The 15182-nt window shown below is 44.7% G+C and overlaps 1 protein-coding gene across 7 annotated transcripts in view; it reads right to left on the reverse strand.

Annotated features, from left to right (window-relative positions):
- Positions 1 to 15182, reverse strand: part of KIAA0513 (KIAA0513 ortholog) — a 71875-nt gene that overhangs the window by 38515 nt on the left and 18178 nt on the right. Inside the window, exon 1 of one of the 7 annotated variants that reach the window (XM_044382354.3) lies at positions 11684 to 11765. The exons of the other annotated variants lie outside the window; for them this stretch is intronic. The gene's annotated coding sequence lies outside the window, so the exon portion shown is untranslated. Of the gene's footprint in view, positions 1 to 11683; positions 11766 to 15182 lie in introns of those variants that run through there. 7 annotated transcript variants of the gene reach the window in all.

Here is a 15182-nt window from a genome sequence, read left to right on the forward strand (position 1 = left end):
CCGGGTGCTTTGCTCCACTGGCACAGTGAAGTGTGCACGCTGGACATCTGTGTTTCTGGGAGAGAAGGCTCTGGGCAAATCCTCCTGGATGCAGTTCACCTGGCAGGCCAGGTCATCTCTGGCTGGCGGTCAAGGTGCGCTGCAATCTGGAGTGGGTCGAGGCTGCCCACACAGCTCTCCAACGGCCACACGCAGAGGGGACGCTGCCACTATTCAAAAGCAAGCTGCCACAAGCATTCGGTTGTCGGCCTCTTCAAGACACAACTTCTGTTTTAATCTGGCTGGTTTCCTCGCGCTCTCTGTCTCTCACACACATACACGCGCCCCATGCCTTTGTTACTGCTTTCCTCACTTCCCTGTACACACCACCCACCTTCCTCTGGCTAAATCTCCTGGCACACCTCAACCCCGCCCTTCGACATGGAGAAATCTGAAATTTGTTCACGTGCTATGCTGGTGTCTTCTCTAGGTCCTTTGTGCTCTTTTGAAATCTTGAATGTTGAAACGCGTTTGACAATATTTTTAAAGTGTATCTAGTTTATTCTAAGGAAATAACCCCAAACATGGCCAGGGAGCCGACGGGCAGCATGATTTAAAACAGCAGAAGAAGTGACAATAACCCAAATTCTCGACGACACGAACTTGGGTGAGTTCTGCTGCACTGACTGTAGAGGTTTGTCGGAGTGTCACAGCAGTGATGACAACACGGCATCGTGACAACACCCATATAACATGAAAATGAAGTGGAAAACGGAAAACCAAGACTTAAACTATTCTGTGATAACAGCTCTGCAAAAATAACAGCTATCCTGTCTGCCCTGCCCCATTGCTACCAACATCCAATGAGCTAACAGAGCAACGAAAAAGGCTGACGTACAAATTCTGAACGGCATTAATAATCAGGCATTTGAAGAACATTCAGGGCAGGAACCAACAGGAAAATGGAAACTGTGAAGATCGCATCAGCATCAGAGACCCGAGAAAGAGGCCACTTCAAAAGTTCTGCTCTACAATCTACAGACGGTCTTTGTTTTCATCTGTGTCGACACGTGCAGGTGGAAATTCAGGACGACAGTTACTGGTATCAATAGGCCACTCATTCAGAAAGTCTTAGCAAAGCAAGAGTTATTCTTGCAATAAAGGCTTGGCCTTTTTTGAGTGAGTGAGAGAGAGAGAGAGAGAGGAAAGGAGAGACAGGTTTACTTTACGGGGTTAGCTTCTCTGTCGAGACCAGATCAGATTTTTTGGCATGAGGCTGTGCACACTGGGGACTACCTGGTATCCAGGAAGACAGACTCTTCACGCACAGAGACCTTCCTCTGCTTCTCCACGAGTGTTTTCCCAGCGCTCCTGGTGTTGAGGAGGAATAAAGCTCATTTGCTTACAGTCAAACCAAACATTCACTTCAACCTGGCAGCCTGAGCGGGTCTGGCAGCCTGAGCGGGTCTGGCAGCCTGAGTGGGTCTGGCAGCCTGAGCGGTGCCGAGGAAGCCCCGTCTCTCTCTGTAAGGGCAGATACATGAGGATGGGGGTGAGGAAATCTCTCAAGGGAGGGGTCCCATGAGGCACTTAGGGGACCCTGCATGCCCGCTGTTTCCATTAACACCTACCTACTCCTTCAACCTTTCTTTTCCTTTTTCCGCACAAACCACTATTCTGCACCAGATACATCCCGACTTCCTCATTCCTTTGTTTAATCCTGATTTTCTTGTTGAATGCCTCTAAAACACATGTCTTCTGGCTTCCTTGTGGTTCTGAATGATGGGGTGAGAACACTCCACCCAGCCTCACCCACCGCACGTGGCTATAAAACCCGGCAGAGTGAACAGAGCAGAGACTGGACGTCCCGGAAAGTAAACTGCAGCAGGTGGCTGAGTGAGGACGACCTAACTGGAAACACCACCCAAGTGGTGGTGAGTCTGCCATCTCCCCAGGCCAGGACCCCTGCCTGGGCTAACTCACAACCTGACGCCCAGATGTGGGCCTCCGTGCAGACAGCAGAGCTCCAGGGGAAGCCAGCCAGTAATGCTTCAGGAGCAGGAAAGGGGTCCCTGATTCTCACAAACAGTGAGCCAAATCCCGGGGGTTTTCCTTCTCTTGTACCCAGCCAACCAGGGACTCTGCAGTAGCCGTGACAACAGCAGCAGATGGGGCCAAAGAGGGAGCCCTCCCTTCCCATCGGAGGAGCTGTGCTCCAAAGACGGTGACAACCCCACTGGGTTTCTTTCTCTCAATCCTCCACTTGCTTGGTCACGGAAGGGAGCTAAGCTTAAGGGGAGTGTAGCAGAGCAGGACAAGTAACACCCCTGCTTTATGGCTGATGGACCAAGAGGAGGAGTCCCCTGGAGCTGAACGTTTGGGGGAGGCTGTGAAGAGGGAGGAGCTCAGGAGAACAACCCCATAAAGCTGTTTACGAGCTTCTGGGCTCACCCCAGGGCTGTGCATATACGGATATAATCCTCTGCAGCATACCCTAGACTCTGAGTGCTAAGGTCCCGGAGAGACCGTTGCCGGGGTTCCACAGTGGCCACGTGGGACAGCTCTGAAGAGCACCATGAAGGCTCTGAAAACACTGATGCTGAAGCCCGCAAAGGCTGGTAGGGACCCCGAGTCTGAGTGCCTGCTAAAACAGAGATAGCAACCTTCTCCATGGGATCTCAACTAGGTCCAGAGTCTCATAATGTAATATCCAAATATTCGGGACTCATCTAAAATTACTCAACATACAAAGAACCAGGAAAATCATCAACTCACATGGGAAAAGACAGTCAATAGACACCAATGCTGCCAAGGTGACACAGTTATTGAAATTAGCTAAGACTTCAAAGCAGTTATTATTTTAAAAAATACTCCAAAAGTAAAGAGTTTTTGGAATGAAGGGAATGATAAAGAGTCTTAGCCAAGAAACAGAAGATATAAAGAAGAATCAAATGGAAATTTCAGAACTTAAAAAAAAAAAATACAGTAACTGGACAACTAAAAACCACTGGATAGGCTCCGTAGCAGAATTAATAGAACAAAAGTAAGAGTCAGTGAACACAATAACAGATCAATGAAAATGACCTAATGTGAACAACAAGAAAAATGTTTGTTGTTTTTTTAAATGAAGAAAGCCTTGGGGATTTGTGGGACAATTTACTAAAAGATGTAACATTTGTGTCATTATTAGAGTCCCAGAAGGAGAGAAGAAAGAAGGCAATACAAAAAAAAAATGTGAGGAAATAATGACTGAAACCCCCCAAATTTGGCAAAGGACATAAGCCTTCAGACTTAAGCAGCAACGCTAACACAAAAAAGATTAAATCCAAAGAAATCCGCAGCCACAGGCATCATGATACACTAACGACAAAGGACACATCTTGAAAGCAACCAGAGAAAAGGGACACATTACTCATGGAGGAGGAGTAGGATGCGGTGACGGGAGATTTCTCCACAAAAACTGGGGCAGCTGGAAGGAGGTGAGACATCACTGTTTCAGTGCTGAAAGAAAACAACTACCAGTCTAGAATTCTCTATCCAGCAAAAAAAATTGCTTCTGGAAAGAAGGTGAAGTGAAAACATTCGCTACGCAGACCTGCTCTGTAGGAAGTTAGAAAGAAACTTCTTTAGACAGAAGGGAAATAATACTAGAAGGAAATGGAACATCAGGAATAAAGCAAGTGCAAAAGAAAAGGAGAAAATCTGGGTAAACATAAGAGACTGCTCCCCTCCTCTTGAGTTATTTAAGACATGTTGAACAATTGAAAGCAAAAATCATAGCATTGGCCGATGAGGTTTTCGACATAAATAGACATAATATATATTAAAACTACAACACAAAGGGGAGAGAATAAAGGGACCTATGTGGTGGTAAGGCTTCTACTTTCCACCTGCAATGGTCAAATATTGATTTTAAGTGGACTAAAAGTTAAGTGTGCATATTGTAATCACTAGAGAAAACACTGAAAAACCCAAAGCAAGCAAACAAACAAAAAACCCAGCTACAGTTGACCCTTGAACAACATGGGTGTGAATGGCCTGGTTCACTCATACAAAGATTTTTTTTTTCAATAAATATAGTAAGTACTGTAATGTCTTTTCTTTTACTTATGATTCTCTTGATAACATTTTATTTGCTCTAGCTAACTTTATTGTAAGAATATAATATATGATACATATAAAAATATGTATTAATCAACTGTTTATATCATCAGTAAAGCTATTAGTAGTTCAGTTTTAGGAGAGTCAAAAGTTTTATGTGAGTTTTCAACCATGCAGGGGATTGGCACCTCCAATCCACATGTTGTTCACGGGCCAACTGTATGCGTAGAGTAAAAAAACTCAATAGATAAATTAAATGGAATGCTAAAACATTCAAATAATCCTGGAGAACATAGGAAAAGGAACACAGAGGACAGAAAACTCCACAGAACAAAGAGAAAACAAACAATAAAATGGTAGACTTAAATCCAAACTTATTAATAATTATATCAAATGTAAATTGTATAATATGCACCAATTAAATGACAGAGATGATCAGAATGGATAAAAAGACAAAACCCAGCTATATGTTACCTACAAGAAATTCACTGCAAATGTAATGGTATTAGTAGATTAACAACAGAAGGAGAGACAAAAGAAATACGCAAACACAAATCAAAAGAAAGCCAGAAAAGCTATGTTAGGGACAAAGTTTAAATCGGAGCTAAAAGAATTACTAGGAATAAAAGGAAACAATACATAACGATAAAAGTATCAATTCATCAAGAAGGTACAACAATCCTAAATATGCACGTGCCTAACAACAGAGTTTCAAAATACACGAAACAAAATCTGAAAAAACTCAAAGGAGAAAGAGACAAAACCAGCTGGAGACGTTAGGATTCGTCTCTTACTCTTCTACGGAAGTAGCAGACAGAAAATCGGCAGTATAGAGAAGAGTCGATCAATAACATCCACCAACTGGATCTCACTGACATTTACAGAACATTCCACCAAACAACAGAATAAACACTCTTTTCAAGGGAATATTCCCCAAGATAGTCCACATCATGGCTTATAAAACAAACTTTAGCAAATCTACAACAACTGAAATCACATAAAGTATGTTCTCTGACCGTAATGGAATTAGACTAGAAATGAACAGAAGCGTAGCAGGAACATCTTCAAACCTTCGGAAATTAAACAGCATACTTCTACACAATCCGCTAGTCAAAAAGGAAGTCCCAAAGAACACGAGAAAATGTACTCAACTGAAAGTGAAAATATAACAAATTAAAGTCTATGAAATGTAGCTAAGTCAGAGCTTAAAAAGACATTTATAGCATGAAATACTTAGGTTAGATAAGAACAAAGGTCTCAAATCAATAATTTAAGCTTCTATCTTAAAAACTAGAAATGGAGTGCCTGGGTGGTGATGTTGGTTGGACTTCTGATTCTTGGTTTTGGCTCAGATCTGATCCCAGGGTCATGGGATCAAGCCCCTGGTGGGGCTCCACGCTCAGTGCTGAGTCTGCTTGAGTTTCTCTCTCCATCTCCCTCTGCCCCTCCCCCACCAGCTCTCTCTCTCTCAAATAAATAAAAAAATCTTTAAAAAATTAAAAATAAAAACTAGAAAAAGATCGAAATAACCCCAAAAAGGTAGAATAAAGGAAAAGTAAAGAGCAGAAATCAATGAGGTTAAAAAAGAGAAATAAACCAATGCAACCAAAAATGTCATCTTAGAGAAGATCATTAAACTTACATAACCCTCTAGCAAGATCAATGAAGAAAGAAAGAAGACACAAATCACCAGTATCAAGAATAATGAGGGGGATATCATTAGAGACCCTGTACACATTAAAAGGATGACAAGAGGGTCTCCTAGGTGGCTAAGTCAGTTAAACATCTGACTTTTGATTTCGGCTCAGGTCATGGTCTCAGAGTCATGAGATCGAGCCCCACATGGAGCCTGCTTGAGATTCTCTCTTTCCCTCTCCCTCTGCCCCTCCTCATCTCTCTAAGAATGAATGAATGAATGAATGAATGAATGATGAGGGCACATAGAAAGCCAACAAGCTAGATAAGATGGTTAATTTCAGTTCCTTAAAAATCACAACTACCTAAACTCACCCAAGATGACATGGATATGCATACAGTCCCATAACTATTAAAGAAAGTGATAGTTTTGAACCTTCCAAAAAGAAAATCTCCAGGTCCAGATGGTTTCACTGGCAAATTCTACCAAGCCTTTACATAAACAACACCAATTCCACACAATCTCTCTTTGAAACTGCAAGAGGAGGTAACGTTTTCCAATTCATTTTATGAGGCCAGTAGTACTCTACCAAGTCAAACACAGACAGTGCAGTACATGAAAATGGCAGGCCAGCATCCTTCATGGACATAAATGTAGACATGTTAAACATCAGCAAATCAACTCCAGCAACACATTAAAAGAATAATATGAGCAAGTAGAGTTTATCCTGGGAATACAATGCAAAAATTAAACAATGTGATCTGCTGCATGGAAGAAAACACACAGGACCATACTGAGTGATCCAACAACAAAATAGATTTGACAAAATTCAATCTTTATTCATGATAAAAGTTCTCAGCAAATAGGGATAGTAGGGAACTTCTTCAACTTGATAAAGAACATCTATAAAAACTCTTTATCTGACATACACAATGGTGAAAGACCGAATGCTTTCCCTAGAACGTTGGGAACAAGGCAAAGATATTAGCTCTCATCACTTCCATTGACACAGTACAACACGAGTCTTATCTAGAGCAATAAGGCCAGGGAAAGACATCAAAAGGTACTGAAAAAAACACTGGGAAGAAGAAAATAATCCTCTCTATTCACAGATGACATACTGTCTACATAGAAAACCCTAAGGAATTTATTTTTTAAGTATTTATTTATTTAAGTAATCTCTACACCCAACGTGGGGCTTGAACTCACAACCCCAAGGTCAAGAGTTGCAAGCTCCTCTGACTGAGCCAGCCAGAGTCCCCCAAAGGAATCTTTTTCTAAAAAATCCCTAGAACACGTGACTTTCGCAAGTTTGCAAGAGACAAGGTTAACACAAAATTCGATCATATTTCTACATATCAGTAATAAACATTTGGAAACTGAAGTTAAAAACAGAATAGCATTTACAATAACTTGAAAAAGTAAATACTTAAGCACAAATCTAACAAAACATGTACAGTATTTGTATGCTGAAGACTCCCAAACACTGATGAAAGAAACCAAAGAAGACTTAATAAAGGAGATACATACCGTGTCTGAGGATTGGAAGACCAAACACAGTAAAGATATGGAGTCTCCCCAAATTGGTATTTCCTAAATTTCACACAGTTCCTATCCCGGAAGAACTTCTTCTTATAGATATAAACAAGCGTATTCTAAAATTTATATGGCTAGGTGAAGGAACTAGAATAGCTAGGACAACTTTGAAAGAGAAGAGTAGAGTTGGAAGAATCACATTTTCTGATTTGAAGACTTACTACGATGGCTATGGTAGTCAAGACAGTGTGATGTTGACCGGTGGTAAACACAGATCAATGAAACAGGACAGCATCTAGAGACAGCCCGTACAAGTACAGCCGGCTAATCTTTTACAAAGATTCAAAAGCAACTCAATGGAGCAAGGATAGTCATTTAATTTTTTTTGAGCGATTGTGAAGTTTATTGAATGACAGACTACAAGGCCCCCAAAGAGGGAGGGGACCCAAGAGGGTTGCCCAAGGATAGTCATTTTAACAAGTAGTGTTGATACAACTGGACATTCGTGGGCAGAGAGAGAAAGACAGACAGGGAGAAAGTGAGAAAATAGATAGAGAGATGGAGAGACAGAGACAGAGAGAGAAAGACTGGGGCACCTGGCCTGCTCAGTCTGTGGAGTGTGCGACTCTTGATCGTGGGGTTGTGAATTCAAGCCCCACACTGGGTAGAGAGATTACTAAAAAATAAAATCTTAAAGAGAGAGAGAGAGAGAAGTAGGTAAAAAGAACCTGGACCTAACCCTCACACTTCATTTAAAAATAAGTCAAATGGATCACAGACTAAATGTAAAACGTGACACACAAAACTTTTAAAACAAGGATAAAACAAGGCAAAGAGTTCTTAGACATTACCTCAAAAGCACCATCCGTAAAAGGAAAAGCTGATATACTGGATATACAAAGATTTTGCTGTGTGAAAAACACTGCTAAACCAATGAAAAAGCAAGTTACAGACTGGGAGAAAAATATCCGCAGGTCACAGAGCCAACAATGGACTTGTGTCCAGACTGTGGAAAGAACTCTTGAAACATATCAGTAAGAAGCAGCAGCCAACTTACTAACAAGGGGAAGGAGGACAGACACAGCACAAAGACCACGTGGATAGTAAGTCAGCACGTGAAAAGGGGTCAGCATCATCAGCCAATGGGGAAAGGCAAGTTGAGACCATGACAAGCTACAATTAAACATCTGTTAAAACGGCTACAATAAAATATTGATAGTACCAAGTGCTGACGGTGATGGTGGGCAACTGGAACTCTTCACATGCTGCTGGTGGGAATGCAGAACGGTTTGGCAGGGGTTTGGTTTTGTTTTTTAATAAACTTTTTTCACTTTGAAGAGTTTTAAATTTACAGAAAAGTTAGAAAGATAGTAGAGAATTCCCACATAACCCACATCAAGTTTCCACATCTTATATTAATAAGCCATGCCCTATTTCCACAGCTCTTCCCTAATGCCCTTTTTCTGTTCCAGGACCCCGAGTTAGTCACTGTGTCCCCTAAGACTCCTCTCGGCTCTGACAGGTTCTCAGACTTCGCTTGGTTTTGATGACCTTAACGATTCTGAGGAGTATGTGCCGGATATTTCGTAAAATGCTCCTCAACTGGGATTTGTCTGACATTTTTCTCCCGGCTAGACTGGAGGTACGGGTTTTGGGGAGGAAGACCAGAAGTAAAGCACAACTGTCATCACGTCGTATCAGAGGCATATACCATGGACAGTACTTCTCACTGCTGACCTTGATCGTGGCTGAGGGCAGGGTTATCCGGCTTCCCCACAGCAGCACGCTCTTTTGTCAACCTCCCCTTCCACCCTATGCTCTTCGGAAGGACCTCACTGTGGGCCGCCCCTACTTAAGGAGTGGGTGGTGACGCCCCACCTCCTTCACGGTAGAGCATCTGCAGACATGATTCGGAATTCTGCATAGGAGATTCGGGTCACTTCTTATCAAGTTAAACGTACACTTATCATACAACCCAGCAATGCCACTCCTACATACGTGTTCCAGAAAAACAACAACTTAGGTTCACATAAAAATCCGTACACAAATGTTTCTAGCAACTCTATTCGTAATCCTCAAAGACAGCAACCCAATGTCCTCCAACAGGTGGATGAATACACACTGTGGGCTACCTATACGAGGGTCTACCTCTCAGCAATAAAATCCTACTACACGTAACACCTCAGGTGGCCCTCAGACACACTGCGGTACGTGAAAGAAGCCATTCTCCAACGTTAGCCTATGGTCTGATTCCATTTATAAGACGTGCCAGTGGTTGCCAGGAGTTAGGGATGGGGGTGAGTGTGAACACAAGGGAGATTCCAAGGAGAGTTAGGGGGTGATGGAGAAAATGTTTTGTTTCCTAAATGAATGCAGCAGTGGTTACAAGAATCTCTATGTTTTATTTTTTAAATGAATCTCTATGTTTTAAAACTCATAGAAATGTACTCCAAGAAAAGGTCAATTTTACCATTGGATAATTAAAAAGAAAAAAAAGAAGAGGTGGAAACAGCCAGGCGAGTTCCCAGAAATAGAAGGGGATAAGTAAATGGCAGTTCCCTTTTCTTAGAAAAAGTTGGGCTCTAGAGACCCAGCTCTCCAGCTGCTTGGCTGACGTTCACCCATCATCCAGCCTGGAGCGCATCCTAGATTCTTTGGTTTCTCTGTCCACATTTCTCCCAGGTGTCTGTTTGGAGCTCCACACCCTTCCTGACAAGCAGGTTCTGAACGTGGGTCCCTGGAGAATGTGGAGCAACCGAGTCAGCCATCTCCTCTCTGCCACCAGCTGGCCTCAAAGGACGGTGCTGGCCCTAGCGAGGCTGTCCCTCCTCTGCAGGTCATGCACCAACACCCACTCTCTTGGGAAAGGAATTGTCCCTCTGCTGTATGAGGGAAACAGAACAATCGAGGGTCCAGCGGACAGAGAATGGCCAGACATGATTACGGCAGGGGAGAAGGGCTTCCCGTGGGTAAACTGTCCCAATTCTTGTCAGGCAGGGTCGAGCATCACATTTGCGGGAAAGGAGGCAGAGAAGTGGGTAATTCTACAATACCAGAGTCCCTAATTTTTCCGTGATTTTTTCTTTTTTTAAAAAAGATTTTATTTATTTATTTAACAGAGAGAGAGACAGCCAATGAGAGAGGGAACACAAGCGGGGGAGTGGGAGAGGAAGAAGCAGACTCCCAGCGGAGGAGCCTGATGTGGGGCTTGATGCCAGAACTCTGCGATCACGCCCTGAGCCGAAGGCAGACACTTAATGATTGAGCCACCCAGGCACCCCTGTGATTTTTTTTCATCCTTTGTCTACAGGGAAGAGAGAGTCATGCGTGGAAAAAGCACTCCAGATTAAGTCAGTTTTGTTTTCAACCCAAACAGGTAGAACAGCCACCCATAGCAGGCATGACCACATGGTGGGAAAAGACACACAGCGAGAAAGGTCTAATGAGGGAAACCCACAGACATGACTCCTACCAGATTCTCTACACGAAGGCAAATAGCCAAAGACCAACGTGAAGTGAGAAGCACCTCCCTGCATCCGAGAAGCTAGAACGCAGCTCACCTCCTGAGCACGACCCAGCACCTGCCAACACCTCCTTTTGGACCCCTCCCTAAGTGGATGCCCCTGGATGATGGGCCTCGCCCGTCAGGAGCACAGCCCTGCCCCCGAGAGGGGTACAAAAAGCCCAAGCTAGATGTCAGGATCAAGGCTGGTCACACAGAAGGGCTCCAGAGAGCCCTGAGCCGACTGCTGATCGGACGCGACAAGCGTCCACGCGGCCTGAACAGGCTGGAGCACAGGCCCCCACACACAGGGCAGAACCTGGTCACCTTCTCTGAGGTGACAATGACTTAGGATCATTAAGAAGTGGAACCCAATTTCAGAACTCCCTCTGTTACATTCTTAAAACAAGGGCGTGGGGCATCTGCTTAAGCAGGACTGTTTCTCCCCAAAGAACGGAGCTCACCGACAGCCCTGAGCAGCTGAGACCAGCTGTGTGGCGGTCCTGTCCTCCTCTCCTTCCACTCTGTCATGCCACAGATGTGCCCAGAAGTGTATCTCTGACGGTTACAGACCATTTACACGACTAGGAATGGAGAATTCCTTCCCTCCTGACCTAGTAATAGCGGGGGGAGACACTGTCTCCAAAGCTGCTAGTGAAGTTGGGGTCCCACTCTTCTGCATCACAATAAACTGAATGCAGTCAAAGCTCCCCCTTTGGGGCCATGAGCGAGGGGCCTCGTTTCTGAGTCACAGCTCTGAAAGCTTGTGACCTGCCTGGGTGACACAGGAGACCACCATCTCCCCTTCCTGGGGCCCCCAGCCCTGACATGCACGCTGGCACAGGGTCGCCTCGTTCCTACAAACCCACATGAGGATCCAGCCTCTTCAGTACTGACTGGACAAAGGCCCTGAGCCGCACAGAACTCACCAAGTGACCCTGAGCGAAAAAGACAAGCCTTCTGTAACCAGGGCCTCCTTCCTTCCGAGCCACTGTGGTTTTAAGGAGACAGAGATGAAAAATTCGCGGGCCTTCCTAAGGGCACAAAAGTCCATGTAAGGCATTTCAGGCAATTAGATGTCACCACAATCGGCTCGTGGCAGAACAACCCAAGCCAAGAGAACAGAGAACAGCTGGGAGCCATGCAGGGCAGTGCCCTGGTCTTTGGAGGCAGTGCGGCCGTGGGGGTGGGGGTCACACTCTCCCTGCTCTGCCACAGCCTGACCAAACCTCTGCCAGTCGTCAGCCTGTCTCTCCGCCCCGGGTGGCCTGGGCCAGGGACAGTCACACACCAAGGCCCCAGAGAACCAAGACAGGACATTCCTGGTTCCTCTGCCGGGACAGCAAAGGAGCCAGGACACCTGCTTCCGGGCCCCCACCACCTCCGTGGCCTGCTTTGCTTGTTTTCTTTCCTGGAGTGATTTGCCCCATTTCCCAACTGCTGTTCCTTTATTGAGCACGTATGAGTATCTTCCTCAGATCCCATTCCAGACTCTCAGTTTTAACCTAAGAGATCAAGTATGCTTTTTTTGGACTCAGAATCCCCCAACACATGACATGGAGGAAAGGATTATTTCACCAAGTGCCTCTGGCCAGACCATCCCTGCTAGGTTGTTGCAATGATCAGAGAGAGACAGAGAGAGACAGAAGGACAAATGGAGGAGAAGAGAGGGATGGACACACACGCACGCACGCACACCCACACGGAGACTCCCTGCTGGATCTCATGACAGGGCATCAGCAATTCTGCCAGGTGGCCTTAGATGTGACATGACAGGTCTTTCTATCAAACATTTTAAATATTTGTATACCACCCGTTCTAGAAGCTATAGACAATCACATTTTTCTAAAGTTTTTCTCCCCTTACAAGTTTGTATTTGAATAAAAGGATGCCATTTTCAGACATCTCAAAAGTCGCTGCTCCTTCCTCTCCCATGCATGCGTGGGCTGTCCCACCACACCTGAGTGCCACTGTGCTCCCGGTGTTACGTGCTCTTTCGTAGGGCAAAGTCCCTGCTTCCTACTGCTGTTTTGGTGAATGCGGTGGTGTGAGAAAGCCAAGCTGTTCTATCCTATAATGCTAACTATTACTATCATTTAATACTTTTTAATAGTGAAATGGTAATTACCACTAACATTCATGCTCACTACACCCTGGGCACCGAGCTAATGCTCTATATGAAAAACCTGATTTAAGTCTCCCGTAACATGTGGGCTAGGTCTATTAGAATCCCCATTTTGTGGCTGAAAAAAGCTTTAAGGCTTGGGAAAGTTAAACAGCTGTCCAAAGCCAGAGAGCCAAGTGAGAGTCTGGGTAAGACCAAGCAGAGCCGGATGCCACAGTCTTGCAGTAACGCAAACAGGTATCTGTGCGAACCTGGGGTATGGATAAGGACCCTCCAAACAGATGCTGTGGATTCACCCTCTCTTACCCATCTCTACGGGAGAAGACGCAATCCTGGGGTCTTCCTGTGTGGGGGGGATGCAGGCAACGTCTGACTTAGACACTTAGACTACAAGCATTTAAAGAGGTTTCCTAATTCCTTTTTCAGTAGAGATTGGCCACCAAGCAAATCTCAGCACTGGTCACCCACAAATGCTAGGTTTTCACAGACGTTACTCACTGCCTAAGGGGAAAAGAAAAACTCGGAATGATCGAGAAATAACACTAATAAAGGAGATGCCTGCAAAGGAGTGGGAACAAAACAGTTACCCCTAAATAATTCTAGACCTTGTTCAACTCAAATAAAACCCCATGATGTTAGAGTTGGATGAGACTTCAGATTTCCGGAAAGTGGTAGGGGGCTGGCAGACAGACAAAAATGGGACAGGGGAGGGAAGCTCGGGGGGAAAGGCACAGACTCATGGATGTAGTTGTGAGCCCCAGAGCAGCAAAGTAACAGGGTGACGTCAAGGCAGCAAAGTCAAACAGTGGTTCATACACAGCTGCGTCTAGAGCCGACACTTTCTGCCCACAGCATCACCAAATGGGTAAAGGACAACCAGGGAAAATGGTCACTCTCGTCCCTGGGCTGGTTTGTCATCTCCAGCTCAGGGCCACGTTCTGGAATGTCACTGCCCTAGGCCAAAGAATGTGGCTGCTGCTTCTTTTTTCTTCTCTGATGGTGGCAGTACCAATGTGGACAGGTGAAAGGTGTTATTTTTACAGTTCAGGTCATTCGTTTGACAAACATGTATTAAGCCCCTACCATGTAGTGGGGACTGTGGTAAGTCCTGGGGGTACAAAGAACAACAGGGTACGTTCCTTCCTTTCCCCAATGTGATCGCGGGAGGGACAGATATGAGGAAATGATCACAGCGACGTCACAAGGACTCTAACTCCAGGATGCAGCTGTCAGTGGGAGCCCAGGAGGAGGAGCGCTCCATTCTGCCCTGGGGGACACTTTAAAGACTACATTCTTCGGGTTGAATCTAGTAGAAGCCTGCCGGTCAGACTAGGGAAGATACTCCTGGCAGAGAGAACAGCAGGAAGCGGCAGTAGACACCCTGCACACCGCTGATGCATACACACGGAGATCTCGCTCGAGAGTCGGAAGGGATAACAAGCATCGATCGCCCAGTCTGGTACACCTTCAGTTTGTATTTGCAGGTACAGCGGACTCTTGAACCACAATGGGTGGGGTGACCCCCCACGCAGTTGAAAATCTTCATATAATTTCTGACTCCCCAAAAACCTAACTCCTGATAACCCACTGTTGACCAGAAGCCTTACCGATGATGTAAACAGTCTACTAACATGTGTTTTATGTTACGTGTATTATTCTATTCTTACAATAAAGCGAGCTAAAGAAAACAGTATTTAGAAAATCGTAAGAGGAAATACACTTATGACACTGTATTGTATCATCTGCATAGAAGCAAACCGTGAAGCTCAAACCCGTTGAACCTGCTGTTCCAGAGTCAACTGTATTCCCCAAAACCTGAAAATCGAAACATACATAATCACTCGGTTTTTTTTTTTACCCCCAATAACGTGGGAGCCGAAGTCTCTTATTTTGGGGGCCTTAATGTATAACAAGAACTAAAATGCACATAATTCTGTGCTCCAATCCTGCTTTGGAGTGTAAATAAGGATTTTTTTAAAAGCTACTTGGCAGATGTTTCCTTGCATGTAACTGAAAAGAAATCAGTTTCAGCTGCTGCTTTGCTCAGAGGGTAACGAAATAGCTTTCAGGAGGTGCTTCAAGTGTATTGATCTGCGGCCCTGAAGACACAGGCTCTTCCAGATGTCCTCCCTGCAGAATTCTAACTCCCACTTTAAAAGGGAAGCTAATTTTCTTTCCTCTCAAATGCTTTAGCTGAAGGCAGTTTTGTTCAGTCTCCCCTTTTAGAAAAAGAACCGATAAGCAGGGACAGGTTTAACCTGACAGAAGGGAACGAAAAAATGGGGTCTGCACAAAACCTGTCA

Source organism: Ursus arctos, unplaced genomic scaffold, assembly GCF_023065955.2.
Source record: "Ursus arctos isolate Adak ecotype North America unplaced genomic scaffold, UrsArc2.0 scaffold_19, whole genome shotgun sequence".
Lineage (NCBI taxonomy): Eukaryota > Metazoa > Chordata > Mammalia > Carnivora > Ursidae > Ursus > Ursus arctos.